Genomic DNA, 17,258 nt, shown 5'->3' with positions numbered 1-17,258 from the left:
CTTTTCTGGCTGCTCTCCTCCACCACCGCACCACGCAGGCCTTTCAATGAGCCTCTCTATCTTCCCAGCGCTGACTCACTCCCTCACTCTCTGCGCACTCTGTGACACACAGGCTTGCAGGCACACACACACACAAACACACATTCTTGCAAGGGTGCACAACAGTCACATACAAACTGTGCATGCCGATAAATACTCACACACATGCTTTGGATGTAGCCCAGTTCAGAGAGAAATGGTAACAGGAAGTTGTGAAAGGGCTTTAGGGCTGTCGAGCGCTGTGGGTTAGAGGAGGCATTCAGCTCTTCATCTCTTTCGCTCTCATGCTCCTCCGCACTCTCACACCGCTTCTCCTTTGCTTTTTGTCTCTGTTTTTCTCTCCTGATCTCGTACTCTGTCTATCTATATATCTGTCTGTGCACTTTCACATTTACTGTAGAAATACAGCAGAGATTTGGGGTTTGCATCACGGACGGAGTTGGGGATTGAGAATGGCAGAGGGAGAGAGAAAAGGAATAGATTGCGGGAAACCAAAACCGCTCATTTGCCATCCATGCCCACAAGGGCCTCTTAAAAGGCAGCGACGGCATTTGAAATAAAGCAGGGCTGACCGAATGGAGACATTTTATTTTTCCTGCCAGAGCCCAGAGGCAGAGGAAATGACCTCAGCCCTTTAAAGGACCTCCGTTTCCTCCTCCGCCGCTGGGAGATAAGGCTGCGTCGAGATTCACCGGCCTGACTGGCGCTCTGCCGCGACGGACCACCACACTGACTGGTGGGAGATAGATGAGATGAGAAGATAGTCTCTTGTGGCTGTGTGTTTCAGCAGTTTGTTGTTGTTCAATTCTTTGCCCCGTAACTTGCCATCCATTTTGTATGATGATGTTAAAAACTCACAAGGGCATTACATAAACTTGCATCTTGAAAGAATTACTGTCGCCTTTACTCTATTATGTGGGTGACCTGATGTAAAACAGGCTCACTACCTATTTGGTCCCAGAAAATCCCAATTATGCTTAAAGAGACACTTGCAGGTTAATTTTTCAGGAACATTTATACTTAGTCTTTCCTGAAAATGACCATTTGAAAAGTAAATGTAGCATTTTGTATATTTTACAAGACATTAGGGTAGAAATTCAGAGCAAAAAGTAGCCATTCTGAGCAATGCTCCTAAACAGTTTTTTTTTTCATCATTATATGTCAAACGCATCGTATCACGTCAAGGGGGAGTTGTCATACTCGACTGTGCCTTTGTGCAATGCGCTGTATTAGACGTTAGTGGTTTTAACAGTGATGTTTTAATGAGTTGGTATTGTTCAGATAGGTTGACAATGTAGTTTGTGCGGTTATACAAATTCCATTTTGTCAGGACATCGAGTCCACGGTTTCCCTGACAAACAAAAGAACAAAGTTAGCTTTTATGTCAATTTCATGCTCATTTTCAGGTCCATACTTGTATTTTGGATTTCAACTGCAATAAGAACTGCCATACTTGACGTGCTTTGCTCAGGGCACCACTTTTGCAAGAGGCCAAGGGCTTTATATAAATAATTAAACCCAACCTCCATTGCTGGTCTGGGGGGTCCTCGCTTTATTTTCATTTTATTTTATTTTATTTGTATGCTCTCTTGCATCTTACTCACATTCAAAGTGAAAAAAAAGAAAAATCCATGTGGTAATGAATATATATTCATGAACTGGAAAAAGTTCGTTGGGTCACCCTGTATCTACCTGCATCCACCCTCTGTCTGAAATGCTCCGTTTTGAATGTTTTGATACTTTCACAGTATTTATATGGCACCCGTACCACCTTTAAAAGATATGGAAATCTGGTTTTGTACAATATGGGACCTGTAGTAATCCAAACATTTGATTGCAGAGATAAAAGTAGCATATGATAAAAAAAAAAAAATAGTTATCATGAATGTACAGCAAAATGTCTTTGCATGCTGATCATTAAATGCTGAACTCCTTGCATTTTGAACACTGAATCAGTTTTGCATGGCTGTGCTGAGCTGCATGCAGCCTCCGTATGGTTCAATTTAAAAGCCTGTCAGAGGCTTGACCATTACAATCTGAGGCATCCCATGCCCTTACCACAAGATCAGCCTAATGGAGAAATATAGGCAATGTTACATTCTATAAAAACAGATTTATTGCTGCATCAGTGTCTGAGTAGAGTATTGCATGACTCCGAGCATAAGGGCTATTGATGAATGAGGTGACGCTCTCCAAAAAGGCCTGTTTTTCATTGTCGTGTGCATGTGTATCTGTGTTTGGGTTGGGGTGGAGAGGGAGCAGGGGCGGGGGTGGGGGGGGGCAGAAAAGGCAGAGAGTGCTTTTTGCATCCGTTATTGGTTTCTCATTAGAGGGCTGAGATATAAACATTTGTCTATGTTGTACACGGTGCCGGCGCAATTAAGGATTCTCTTTGCCGCCCCCTCTGCCCTTTGAAAGTGAATTATGTGCAGATGAGAATCTCGACTGAAATGTGGCCAAGAGCGGACCTTTTCCAAATGCCTCAGTTCCCTAAAAGCCATTCCAGAAAGAGGCGAGATCAGCTGGAGGAGCAAGGTGGGGGGAAAGAAAGCGTGTGCTGTTTCCTGCTTGCATTGCGTATTAATGACTCTAATTAGCAATAGCTGAGGGATAATCACATTGATTTGGACAGATTCAGCATGCAGAACCTCATTGGATAACACCCACAGCCTTTGTTAGCACCCTCCCAATCATATACACACACAAAATCCTTTTTCTCTCCTTTATTTGCCGCCGCCCCCCCCCCATTCCAAGTTGGCCATTCACCAAGCAGGCATTTGATTGGCCAAGTTTGTCATAAATAGAAGCAGCCGGGGCCATCAGCGCTGCATTCCTTGAGCTCTGACCTTTTGTATCCCCTCTACTTCCTGTGCTGTTTTTGCATGCAGTGTGGTTGTTGTCTGTATATGTGCGTGCATTTTTAATGATTGTGTGTGAGTGTTCGTTTTGTGGAGGTCACAGTGAGGTGAAACTGCAGAATCCCAGATCAAAATAGACCAAGGCCTCCCAAATGCATTTTTTGCACACAGATTCATTATGAATTTTGGGAATTTGTTCATTTATGAAGTGTTATTGTTGATTCTGGAACCAAGCAAAGACAGAAAAATCTAATAAATGTCAACAAGCTGACTCTTGGGAATATCCGTTGCAGATGTTTGTCAGCACCATTCTCTCGCCATTGGCTCAATCCATTTTACAACACACCCCGGAGCTCCCTATCCTTGTCCTGTTTGTTGACAAATGCCTCGGAGGGCACCGGTGGAAGGTGAGGGGGCGTACCCCGAGTCATCTCTTATCCCCGACCCAACTGCTCTGAGATAAGTCCTTCCACTGACCTGCCAAGGCCCTGGCCCCTTGCACATCCCCTGACTAATGATCATACCCTTGATTAGTTAAGGAAGGCATAAATCATAACTGCAATGAAGAGGAAGGCTAGCTGGGGGCGGCTGGGCCGTTCCTCATGAATGACTAACAGATGCAAGAGAACAGAAATGCGCTGCGTACTTGTTCATAGGAATGGGACACTTTGTCTTTGTCCGGATTTTAATGTTCGTCTCCACCGGGGAGATTTTCCTCCCATGTTCCGAGGGCGCTTGAATTTCATCGATCCGGCTTTGTTCAAATATTTAGCCTGTCCTCTCGCCTCGCTGGTGGCGCTCTCAGGCCGTGACATGATTATATTGCTTATTACAGCCTGACGCTCAAATGGAGATAACGTGTCGGAAAAAAAGAAACACCCAGCATGAGTTGATGGGAGTGTATTTTAAGACGCTCTATAGGTGAAGTGAAAGAGAGGTGCGAGTGAAGGACTGCACCTGCTCTTTGTGTAAAAATGTGCTTATACTGCTTTTGGCATTTTCACATCAACGGGCGCTATAATGAGCAGCTATTCAAGGCTGTTTGACATTCTAACCTGAGTGTGTGCGTGTGTGTGTGTGTGTGTGTGTGTGTGTGTGTGTGTGCACTTGTATCAATATGAATATACAGTATGTTAACACATTCATGTTCTGCCATGCGTGTGTATGCTAGTATTTCCAAGTTTGTGTTTGCTCGCACACTCATGAGTATGAGTACTCAGTCATGTGTGAATGCACATAGTATTCGTGTGTGTGTGTGTGTGTGTGTGTGTGTGTGTGTGTGTTCTCTGAGATATCCATGTGGGGGTTCTGTATAGCTACTCAGTGTTTTTTTGCCACCGGTCTCGTTTTAACAACCTCTTGACAAGTAATTAACACCCTTCAGGTCTAAAACCTTTCACATGTTGTACCAAACACATCAGGTTTTGCTATTAAGCGAGCGAGCTAATGGAGCTACCAGGGAACTGAGCATTGATGTCATTTACAAATCTGACTGTCCGTATAAGTCCATATCTGCACAATTTCACAAAATGCACTTTAAATCAGTGAATGTCAGCAATGAGTGTGTGAATATTTTATTTTTGAACGCCTCTTCAGGTCTGTGAAACGAATTGACAGGTGTCCTGAAACAAGCCTCCTTTTGCCTTGATAGCATTTTTTAGCACCCTAGCGAGGATTTTAACATTACTGTATCTCTCTTGTAACACACACATACAGTATTTTAAACAGTGTCTTGACTGTCATGCTGAATTTATCGCTGAAAATGTAGTGGAAGCCATATGGTGTTGTGCTATAGCTAATGAGTGTGAATAGACAGAATTAATTAAGGAACAAAGGAAAGAGGGCAGAAAATGATGAAGAGTAAAATGGAGAAGAAACGAAATGCTTAGATGGAGAGGAGATCATTACAGTGAACCCATATGTTGAAATGCTTAAATATTCGACCTGTGAAAATGTTAATCTAACGTTTCACATTTCATAGTGCTCCCAGAATAGCTTCGTGGTGACACTTTCTATTTGAAACTCAATATAGTATGAATTTCTAAAGAATAACAGTGGAGAGAATGTGTAGCATCAGAGCTGGCTGAATGTTAAACAGGGTCCTTACTTACATGCTGCCAATCGTTGTGCAACCATATGCCGTGGCAGCGGTTGCCATAGGCGATACAGGCCGGCACCATTCCGAGGTTGGCACCATAATCACGCCATGCCATCTTCAGTGGTTAAGTTCAAAGTTAAAGTGGACTCAAGTGAGCATCAGAGGAGTTTATGTGGAGAGAATAAAAGAACAACAACTCTGTGTTGAAATCAGAAGGCTGATAAACATTACCTCTAAGCAGCAGATGGCCACAACTAACAGCTCCCAGGGGTTGTAGTAAGTTACATAGTGGGTTGGTAATATTGGGTGAAGGTAAATTATAACGTTTCCGTGATGTATTCAGTGTAATTTTGTAAAATGTAGCTTTTGGAGAGAAAAGGAGGAGAAGTGACAGTGAAAAGGCTTTGGAGCAGTTATTTTTTTTTATTTCTTATTAGATTTTTTTCATGTGAAAGATTATTTTGAAGGTTGTTTCATGAAGTCAGATTCAGATAACTTTATCAATCCTGCCAGGGGCAATTTGTTTGAAGGACTTGCTTTGTACTTATACAGTAAAATGTCGACACATAAAGTTGAGTAATCGTAAAAAATAAAATTTGCCAATGAGTTCAGTGGAATAAAAGGATCTATAAATAGAATAAAGTAAGTTTGATTTTCAATCAAATAAATAAAAATAAAGGTAAAAAATAAAATAGAAAAGTAATATTTAAAGATAATTTAAAAGACAAATCGCAGAGGGAATAAAAGATTTCAAATGTGTGCCACTGAATTTTTACTCCTTCAAAAGCAGTGTAATGAGGGGCTTACTTACTTTAAAACAGTTTTATTATTTTTAGTGTAGATTTCTGTTTTTCTGGCATAAAGGAGGAATAAATATCAACAAAAAACAAATGGGGGAGAAGGGATGTATTTGGGAGGCTTACCTAGGGCACCGAATCTGCTATGAACTGACTATGTGCATCAATTCTGTAGGTACGTCACTGTTGCGCAGGACCCATCTGTATCATTTGCACACATATTGAATGAGCAATTTGTTTTTCCAACCTCCTGTCCAGTTTGTCTTCTGCACAATGAGCTGCCACTGGCCCCCTTGGCCCTGAGCCCTGGCACTTTGCCCTCTGCAGATCCCAACTGCGGCTCTCTGACAAGGACACTCCTCCACCTGTGAGAGAAGATGACAAGAAATACAATACAGCCAATGGGCTGCTGTTTCAGCCCGAGACGAATGCCTTAGCTATAAATCCATGTTGCAGGGTTGATAAGTTAATTGCCTGTACCGCTATCTCCTCGCCTGTGTCTAATATAGAGGAGGCTTCTGTGAGAGTTATTTTACAACAAATGGGTATTGTCTCCGAACACAAGGCAGGCAGGATGGTGACAGCGGACGAGTAAATGAGGGATCTTTATTTTCTGAGTCGTTCCAAGAGCTGCAGTCTGTGGGTGCGTGAAAGCATTTTTGGGTGTTGGTGCTTGCATGTTTTTACTAATTTTAACTTGTCTCTTTAGGTACGTATGTGCAGAATCACTATATGGGTTTAGAGCTATAGATTGTGTAAATAATGGAGCTACGGTAGGTTACCTCTTGGCTTGTGGGCAGACGTTTTATAGCCACGACCTTTCGGCCGTAGCTGTCTTGGTATTTTGGGGCCAGAAGTGACCACATTTAGTCTAAAGGGTGAAGATGTGGATGAGCGAAGGGTGGGTCTGATTCACAGACTGGAGTGACACCTCGAAGACAGCCTGTCATTCAAGCGATCCTGCCCTTAAATTTGTTACTTTGGGCCTTAATGAAATGTAAAAGTGAGTTATATAAAAATTTATCCCCAGTGCAGTTTCTGTCAATGTTGAAATTAGACATAAACACCAAAAGTGTTTTTCTGCAGCAGGCTGTAAACATGTTTATTTCTACTGTTAAGTTGGGCATTTTAACATGAGGGTCTATGGGAATTGACTCTGTTTTGGAGCTGTTATAATATCACGATATCAGTGGTATAAAATTATCTCAAAATGACAATAATATTGTTTATCGCAATTATTTGTGGGACAACATATCGTTTAAGATAAGTCGTTTTTGTGACAGGCCCAGCTGGGGAAGTGTTGCCTCTTGAGTTGTCACTTCTCTGTGGTGTCAGCGCTGTGACGGCTGTGATGTGGTCAGGAGTCTCTTGCCCAAAGCAAACATTTTAATAACATTTAAAAAATAAATGCATTGCAGATGTTTCTCTGTGGGATCGTTCAACTGAGAGATAGATTTATGGTCCTCCCCTTGTTTACTCACGTACCCTCAAACGCACACACAAACAAGAAAGTTGGAGGTCAAACACAAGCATTTGTACACACCCATTCAGCAAACACAGAGGCACAGAAACACATTCACACACACACACACACACACACACACACACACACGCACACACACACACACACCACTGTATGGTTTAGTAGAGGGAAGCCACAAAATTTTATCATCAGTCAGCTGCTGGTGGTGCAGGAAAGATGGAGGAGGGTGTAAGAATGCAGTCCCAGTGAGGATGCTCTCCTCTGGGTTTGGAGTGTGACCATGGCGGTCTTGACTTGGCCACAGTTAGTCATGGATGCCATCTCGCTATTTAAACCCCCCCTTCAGTGTTTGCACAGTTCACAGCAGCGTCCCAAAACCACCATCCACCCTCCCTGCAGGGCAAAGGAGCTCGTCAAACCCCAAAATTGACCAAAGACATCTATAAATGTACAATCACTTACATTTTTCAACAGCTTCCTTTCACTCACGTATGTAGGGTTAAAAGTTGTTTTTTTTTCTCTCAAGGGCAGAGTAGCCGTGTCTCTGTAACTAACAAATATTTTTATGATTATTCACCTACTTTCATAATCACTTCAAGGAGCAGTGTGTTTGGTTTTGTGGCATCTAGCAGTGAGAATCACATTATTGCAACCCATGTCCCATTTGCCAATCATGAGCTCACGATTAGGATTCTGTCAGTGTTAATCGTTCAAGAGGTTTAAATCGGAAGCCGAATTAACCACAGAAGTCTCCTCCTCTCCAAAACAAACATACCAGGTGATTAAAACTGGTCAAAACACTGAGAAAGCAGTGTCACCTTAAAAATCAGTGTTTTTCATGTGCAGTTTAACTCGATGCCAAGAGGCTGCTAACAAGGGACGGACACAAAAACATGAAAATGCAAATGGCCCTACCTAGAGTCAGTGTTTGGTTTGTCCATTCTGGGCTACTGTAGAAATGTGGCGTTGCAACCTGGCTATCTCAGTGGATGAGGACCTGCTTCCTACATAAACGTCCTGTTCTTGGTAACTAAAACACAACAATTGTTATTTTCAGGTGATTATTCACTTCAGAAAACATACATATTAGATTATATTCCATTTCTGATTATATGTTTCTCCAAATCTTACCCACTGGACCTTTTATGAAGTTAAGAATAAAGAGAAAATTACTTTTCACAATTTCCCAGGGCCATTAGTGACTGCCTCAGATTATTAATTTTCTCCTTTGAGCAATACAAAACCCAATTATATTCAATTTACAGGGATATAAAAAAGCATACCTTTAAACCTCACTGGTGCTGAAACAATTAATTGATTGATAGACAGAAAAATAATCATCATTTTTATTTTATTTCATTATTTGTTCCACAAATGTTATTGCACAACAATCATATTTACATGCAGAACAACTCTAATACATATTCCATGACGAAAAAAGGGGCAAGAAGAAGACAGAAATCTTACCTGCCCCTTTCTCAAAACATATATTAAGAAAAGGAAAAGATGATCTGTCAATTACAGTTCAACAAAAGAAAGAAAAGAAAGAAAAATAAATAAATAGCAAGAGAAGAATTAAGAGCAATAATAAGTCATCTTGAATAAAGGGACAGATTCTACCTACCAACTGCATAAAATCTAACTGTTCTTTCGTAATACATTTTCTTAAAATAAAAAATATTTAAACAACCCTTTAAATCATTCTGTAGAAAATTCCACAGTTTGATGCCAACAACTGAATTTCACATTTGCTTTAATGTAGTCAGCGCAAACTGGTGCTTAAAGTAAAATTTCCCTCTATGTTCCTCATTCTCTAAAATAAAAATAAACAACTTTTGTAGTACTCTACTTTTCACCCGATACAAAACTAATACAGTTTGGTACTCAACTAAATATTTAATTTTTAATAGTCCCAATATAATAAACAGTCTGTTAGTATGTTCTCTTATTAATTAAGTATCATGTAACTTTCATAATGACAGTTTTTTAAATTTCGTAAAATAAGAATGAATATTTAAATTGAAGTCATTTATCACAGGAAAATATGTCGGTCAGTAAAAAGATTGACTTAACAACATAACCTTGTGCTCTCAAAACCATAGTCATTAGTTCAAGGTCCACACATTATAAATGTACATATATTCAATTTATTTTCACAAAATGTAATTAGCACGTTTGCTTAGAACACAAATAATTAAAACATATTGCAAGAATAAACAGAAAAGTCACTTCAGAATAAAGGCTCTGTGCTGGAAATGTACTTCAAAATAAACTGTTTTTTTTACAAACATGACACGTTCACAAGTCACTGTTGGTCCATTCAGAATGGACCTATGACCCACTGGTTAGGAACCACCATTATAGCTGATTATCACAAATAATCAACAAATTGCATCAGCTGCAGGCCTAAACTTCGCATCTGAGAAGCAGGAACTAAAGAATATTTGGCTTTGATAAATGACGCGCAGTGTCTCCATTCTCAAAATCTTCATCAATTCATTTGTCATTTATCAACAAATTTATAAATTGACAAACCATTTCAGCACTATATTACATAGTTTTATTAAAGGCCAAATATACAAATCCTAAAAAGGTAAAAGTGGCATACAGGAATCTGTACATGCAAATACAGCATCTGCAGTAAGAAGGTCAGAGCGATGCACATACTTTCGGATGGAACGCCGTGCAGTGCTACAACTATACCATGAATCATAACAGTCATATTACAGGCATTGTTATGCATATTTGTCCATGGTGTGGCCCATCTATCTCCCCTCTTAGCCATAATTACTTTTATACATGCAAAGTACGAATTATTAACATACGTGTAACCGTGATGATTAATCACCCATGTGCAACAGCAGCTTCACAACCCCTCTTGATGACTCACAAGGACGTAAACAATTACACTGTTTGCCCCGTACACCATTGTAATGCTCCGTGACTTGTCGTTGATTCATTATTCATACTTAGGGCATTATTATTCCATTGTATGCTGTGCAAAATGGGATCATTAGCGCTGAATATTAGAATGTGAAAAATGGAAATATTGGGGAAAATGGTGGTGGATATAGTGGGTAGGAAACCCCAAACAATCCTGACTATTAGCAGATAAAGAATGGTAATTTCCCCAGAAGTAATTAGGATTAGCATAATTTGACAGCGCATGAATGATGCATGGATGATTGATACGTCGATACACGTACTGTAATGAGTCCCTTATCTCCGCTCTTCACTGAAGACTTTTGTGCGGAGCGTAGCCCGAGGTGGCATCTACTGTAGTTCTACACCTCCGCAGGGCGACTGTGTTAGGGAGCACCCTGCCTCATACACACATATACACAGCCATTGGGGCTACAGTGGAGTGGAGGCAGTGGTAGCATTGCACCATCCTGTAGTAACTGATTGAAGATGGTCCTTTTATCTTGACAGGCTCCCTGTTAAAGCCAGACCAGGAAATATGATATGGCAGCTCATGTTCTCTTTATTCCACACAGAGAGACAGTCTGTGTGTCTGTACATACAGTATGTGTGTGCGTGTCCCTGCGCCGCGTATGTGTGTATGCACATTAGTGTGAAGCTGTGCCGCATTATCAGCAGCCACGTATGCAGTCAGTCACTTTGAGCTGCTTTTAAGTGACAGCTATCGATTGGATGTTTGTGTTGTTGCAGAGGCTTCAAAGCAACACCTTGCCCTCTGCAACCCACTCAAGATGGAAACTCTAGAGTACCCGCAGTGAATACAGTAGGAGTACAGCATGTACTTGGCTTCAGCAACACATTCTTGTGCGTGCATCTGTGTGTAGGTGTGCGTACGTGTTGTTTGGATGTGTGAGATGCGATGTCTTAAATTGAGTGTAACATTTCTTGACCCTGCCGCTTCTTCACAACTTACTTTTTCTTTTGCTTAAGGACTAACCAAATACATACATACAGTTGGATTCGCCAGGAAACATACACAGCTATAGGCACAGTTCCTGTCCATACACACTTTATAAACTGAATCACAGTGTTTGTTTGCAGTAACTTCTGGATACATACAGTTCAAGGATGCTGAGCAAACAGCTAAGCTAAGATCTGAAAAGACAATCGTTAAGTTTTGTGTATGGGGTGCCAGGTAATAATAAAAGTAGAGAAGGGTTCAGGATTTCAGATTTCCATCTGCCAAGAGCAAACTTGCTCAAAAACAGTTTTGCACTGAACGTCTGCAATTTCAAAGTGTGTTCATTCCTTTAAATATATTATTGATGCTTTTATATTTTGTTAAGGACCTAATTTACCTGTTGGGTCATAAATTTAAGAAAACAACTGCTTAAGTTTACCCAAAATTAGTAGTTGTGGCAGAAAGATATCACTGTTGGGTAATGCTAAATTTGGTTTCTTAAAGGAGAGAGCAAATTAATACAAAATAAGCACAACAGAAACCTCCGTCAGATCAGACCATTGTGTCTAACTATATATCTATGTAAGAGTTACGGCTTAAATGAAAACAGAAATGAACAAGTTTGCCGATTTCACATATGTCTGCAATCCAGAGTTGTATGCGATTGTTGACATTAGTGTGAAATCACGGTGATTTGGCCCATGCTGTAAATGAACACAAACACATTTTCCCTCTTCCTTCTCTGATGGTTTTTAGTCATGGATGTTCAGAACATTAGGGTAACTGTTTCAGCCACCGCACTAACACTGGAAGGGCTTGCCCCTTATATGAGGGAGCGGCCACATATGAGGGATTTTTGGGAGGTGATAGTCCACGATTTCACAGAGGAATTGTGGATTCAAAACTTCCGAATATTGTGCTCAATTTTTGAAGAGTTATGTGATGCAATAACACCTTTTGTAGTGCCCACTGCATCATGCCTGAGGGAGCCAGTTCCTTCATCGTGTGACCTATAAAAGCAAAAAAAGTGTTTCCATTCCAGTTTTGCAAAATATTGCTTTTCGTATCACCTGAAATACCAGCTCATGCTAACGTAAAAACTTCTTTTGCGATAAATGGGAGTTTTTTCGACGTGTTTTCATTAGGCGTATTTTATATTCCCGATTTCAGTTTGTGCAATTTGAGGGTGAATGGAAATCTACCAACTGACTGCTCGACATGAAGCTATCGCAGTCTACTGAGGATCTCTGACTAATGATAAGAATCTCTTTTTAGGGGCAGCCTACCTTATTAGTGTCCAATTTCCATGTGGAGTGCAAACTTAACAGCACACTGGGTCCTTCCAAGTGTTGAATGTTGAGGGAACATATGTCTCATGTACTATACTTACTGTACAATATGTAGGTTAATTTCATAAAAATTGGAAATTATACCCAATCCTAAATCTGAATATATCCTCAGAATTTCACTATGTCTTTATCTAATCCTATACGTTACTCTTTAAACCGTGAGGATGAGCCAGAATGACTTAACTTCAGTGGTCTAATGTTAGAGCTGATTGTCTCAAGTATTGAAGCAGCTCACACACACATACATATATATACACGCACACATACAAAGACCCCTCCATAACCTCCACAACCCTTCGGCCTGACAAAAGCACAAATTCAGAGTCAAGCTGTCTTCATGTCCCTCAATTATTATTTTCTTCTCCAACAAAACAAGTCTTTACCAGTTTTAGCCTGTGGCTACAGATCAAACGTTCCACATTATAGAATCATAATGCATATATCAGCTTCAATAACTGCACAGGGGAAAAGCAAACTGGATCTATTACTGGAGGCTGCAAGCTGAGTGTCGATTCAGTCTTCTTCAGTGCATTGAGATGACCTCAAATAACACCCTCCCTCACGCTGCCTTTCTTTTGTACACACCCTTTCTCTGGCTCTCTTTCTCTCTGCCTTCCCCTCACCTCTTCCTCCATTCAGAGCCGTCTGAATATAGGTCAGCATTCTCTGAAATCCTCATCCTGCTGAAAGTTTGATAAGTGCACTCCAGGTGGCAGTGGGGTGAATATTAAATTTGTAATTGGGGGTCCCAGGTATCCACCATTGGAATATTCTGATTATTAAAGAGACGCAGCCGTCACCCAGAGGGCCTCGGTAACAATCTGTGTGCTTCTCTTAATGTACTTTTAATGTGTTCTTAGATCCAAAGAGAATGCAATGTCTGGTTTCACCGTGTTTAAAGGGCTAGTTCACCGAAACTACAAAAAAAAGCACTCACCCCTGGTGTTGTCTAGCCATGCAGGTAGTTTTGTTTTTCTCGCCCACGTTTGGAGAGAGATCCATCTGTGAGTTTTCTGCCTCCATCCCAGTGCAGCAGAGGTGAATGGAATTTTGTTTGTGATGTTCACAGCATTGAAAAATTGCTTTTAAAAGATTTAACAGCAACATGTCTTTCCAAATAACACTATGCCTGTCACTCTGGATAAATCTCCTCACTGTGGAAAGACAAACATGGACATGTTACAAATTAAGGGGAGACACCCTTGGTGCAGATAAAACTTTTAACCAATAGATACTGCCAAAACTTCCTTAGATGATCGCTAGAAGTATGACATCTCTTTTCATATTAAATGTTTTTAGAGGGAATTTTGGATATCTTTTTTTTTATTACTAAATAAATTCAAATGTATTGTCAGTATCCATTACAAAAAATTACCATGTTTTTGTTGTTTTTGTTGTTTTTAATAAAGGATATATATAAATCAGACTATGGATGATATATGAATAAACCCCTGTATAAAAACCTTCAAAATACAGATAGTCACAAAACTAGTGTGTTTGATGAATGTAAGTCCTCCTGAAGTGGAGATTTTGTGGCTCAGAGTGCCAGAAAAAAAATGATAATTTTTAGGAAAACAGCCTTTAAAGATATGCCTGTATGTAGATACACTTATGTATACTTATAATGAGACGCTAGGGTAAAAATAATAGATATCACTATGAAACGTCCCCAGTTGATTACTTGCATTAGACAGTTATCTTTTTGTATCATAAGTTTTCTGATATTTTATGTTTAATGATGCAAATGAAACATTGTCTAATTAAATATGTGCTTTTTGCAAAAATTTCTAGAAGAGATAGACGGACATTATTTATCCTCATTTATCTATGTTGGGCTGGTTTTAACTATCTCCCTGGTTTAACTATCGCTGTATTTATTACTTTTTTTTTTCTCTGAAAAACTCTGAGTTGAGAAAAACTCTGTAAATGTAATCAATTATTTTATTATTATTATTGTTATTATTATTATTATTATTATCATTATCAATCATTAATTAGTAAATTGAATGTGTCACTCACTAGATGAAAAATTCAAATCCATATCCCAATTTGCAGAATCAGGATTACATCTCCTTATTTTGAAATACCCAATTTTGCAACTTAAGTCTATCCAGATGATTCTGATCTGGATTAAATGTTTTCAGATCGGCCCTGGAGATTTGGACTGTGAAGATGGCACTCCACTACCAGCGCCAGGGAAAAAACTGTAAACTCTTCAAAAAACGCTTTCCATATGGAACTGCCCTTTTCACAGAACTCTCCACCACCATCATCAACACACCAAAGCAGGAAATATATTTCGGAATAATGGTGTTCATCCCTCCAGTGGCGTTCCAGTGACTGTACAGTCTGTGCCAAGGCACAGTGAAGCTGTTTGTTGTGGCCCAACATCTTACAAAGACACTTTATGTTGGTAGTTTCTCATCCATTTGTAGTCCCCTGAAAACCGTTCACAGTGTTGTCTGTGGATTATCCACAGTGACAGGGAGACTGTCTCTGAAAAGACACATTGCTTTCACTCTCGCCACATCCAAAATTCAATTCACCTCCATTGTACTTGGAGGGAGGCAGAAAACTGGCCAAAGAAAATCCACTATACAATATCTGTTTGGCTAGATTCCACTAAAGGAAAGAAAAAGTGGGTTTTTTTGTTTGTTTTTTTTGTAGTTTGGTTTAACCAACCCTTCAAATTCAAGTGGAAATGGACAACTTCTTCACTTTCCCCTCCTAACGTTTCCAAGTAATATTATTGTTGGTGCCGCTATTGCAAAGACAGTCAGATCGATATTTAATTTTCCTTAGAGCCTAGCAACCAACAACACAGGACACACTCGTTTTGTTTCTACAGTTTCACTTGTTTCGGTTGTTCCAACACTAGGATAGTAACTGCAAAGAACTCCTATATATACTTATACTCTGGGGATAGCTACCGTGGAAAACAAAAGCGCTTTCCTCTCCCTGTTTTAGTTGTGCCATGGTTGGCGCTTTTAATCCATGTGGCAACCTACAACCTCCAAAAACTGCAGTTCCTTGAATGGCCACTTGAGCCAGTCATTTTACTATAGACCCCCATTTAAAATAATCACCTTTACAGCCGAAATAAATATATATAGGCTGGTACAAAAAAAGGTGGTTTTGGTCTCTAAAGCTTATTTCAAAATTTATGACACCTGTATCGGGGGGGGGTAAATTTTTTAATAACTCGTTTAATTCTAATCTAACCTCATTCTAGGTAGGTTCAAGGTAAAAAAAACAAAACAAAACACACGATTCTTACTATCAGGTGATTATACACTGAGGAAAACATACTTATATATCCCCTTCAGTCTTACACACGAGACCTTTAAATACTGTTAAAAGTGGCACATTTATTGGCTTACTAATGTGGCAAAATGTTGGTATGTACTACCTACTTGCAGTCTCTTTTTGGGGAATTATACATTTTCAAAGAACGGGTACGGTTATTTGGACTGCCACCTGTATTTGAGTCCTTTCGCTGTTGCTCCTCATATTTCCACAATTAAAGACCCCCCCCCTCCCAGCCCCACTCTAACAGCTGGCCATTAATCAGTCCTCACACTCGATTTCTCTTCCGCCACAGGTTATGATTTTCACATTACTCCACACTCCTTCACCGTCATCCAACAGGAAAATGACCCAAACCCCCGGCCCCCACACCATCACCTCCACCGCCGCCACATAGACACACACCTCGAATGTTTCAGAAAGTGAGATGTTTGTATGAGAACAACTCATGGCGAGAATAAAAAATGTTACGTGTTTCTGTATGATGGTTCGTAGCATGGTGGGGTAACCACAGCGGCGCGTATCCCCCCACCTCACACCCATTATCCTTTTCTAATTACACTTTCCCTCTGAAACAGTGGATCATAGGGCACCATTGACTGCTTTTAATCCGCCACCAAATTTTAATTAACACAGACGTGACCCCCGTCTCCGATACATCCCGGAGAACGTCGGGATCACAATAACTCATAAATCACAGCCGCAGATTTCATTCCCTCCGCTTTCCTCCGGTGATGAATTTCCAGATGGGGGCTGGTGGCTGTTAATAGCAGGAAAAATATGAGAGAGAGAGAGAGAGAGATGTCGAGAGAAAGCGTGTTAGAGACTGAGAGGGACAAAGACAGTGAGAAGGTGGACAGAAAGGCTGCGTTCGACAAGTACAAGTGTTTATGTGTATGTAAGAGAGATATATTTGAAGAAAGACAGAGAGAAATGGCAGCATTTGTGGTATGTTGTCAACCTTTGAGAGATTTGTTACCGGGGAGAGGATTATGGAGGCTTTGAAATGGGGTTGTGTTAATATGCCGGGTGCTGGGGAACACGATGTGGGCCAGCCAACTTCACAGGCTCCAAAAATCAAAAGACTGAACAAGTGAAAACTGAAATGACTCGATGTTCTCAGGGAATAATTGACACGTCTGTGTGCGTGTGTGTATTATTTCTTTAATCGTGGACTTTTCACAATATGTAAATAATCTTAAACTACAAGTAATCAATCAGTCAGACTTTATTTGATTACCCCCCACGTACACACACAAGGACATGAATAAAGACAAGACTTTGTGATTAAGAATTTAACACTAAAAGCACTAAAATAAGAGCACTCATTAAAACTATGAACTGAGGAAACACTGCAATAAGGGAAGAAATATCAGAGGTAGGATAAAACCTGTAGATAGACACATTTAAATTAACAAATAAGACTCTAAACATTAAATAAGAGA

At 40.1% G+C, this 17,258-nt stretch overlaps 1 protein-coding gene across 2 annotated transcripts in view; it reads left to right on the top strand.

Annotated features, from left to right (window-relative positions):
- The window catches only part of rbms3 (RNA binding motif, single stranded interacting protein), a 379,413-nt gene that overhangs the window by 196,514 nt on the left and 165,641 nt on the right, over positions 1 to 17,258 (top strand). The gene's annotated exons all lie outside the window — the stretch shown is intronic.

The sequence above is a fragment of the Plectropomus leopardus genome, chromosome 18, assembly GCF_008729295.1.
Source record: "Plectropomus leopardus isolate mb chromosome 18, YSFRI_Pleo_2.0, whole genome shotgun sequence".
NCBI classification, from domain to species: Eukaryota; Metazoa; Chordata; class Actinopteri; order Perciformes; family Serranidae; genus Plectropomus; species Plectropomus leopardus.
Note: the sequence above shows the minus strand (reverse complement) of the source record. Positions and strands in the feature narration are given on the sequence as shown.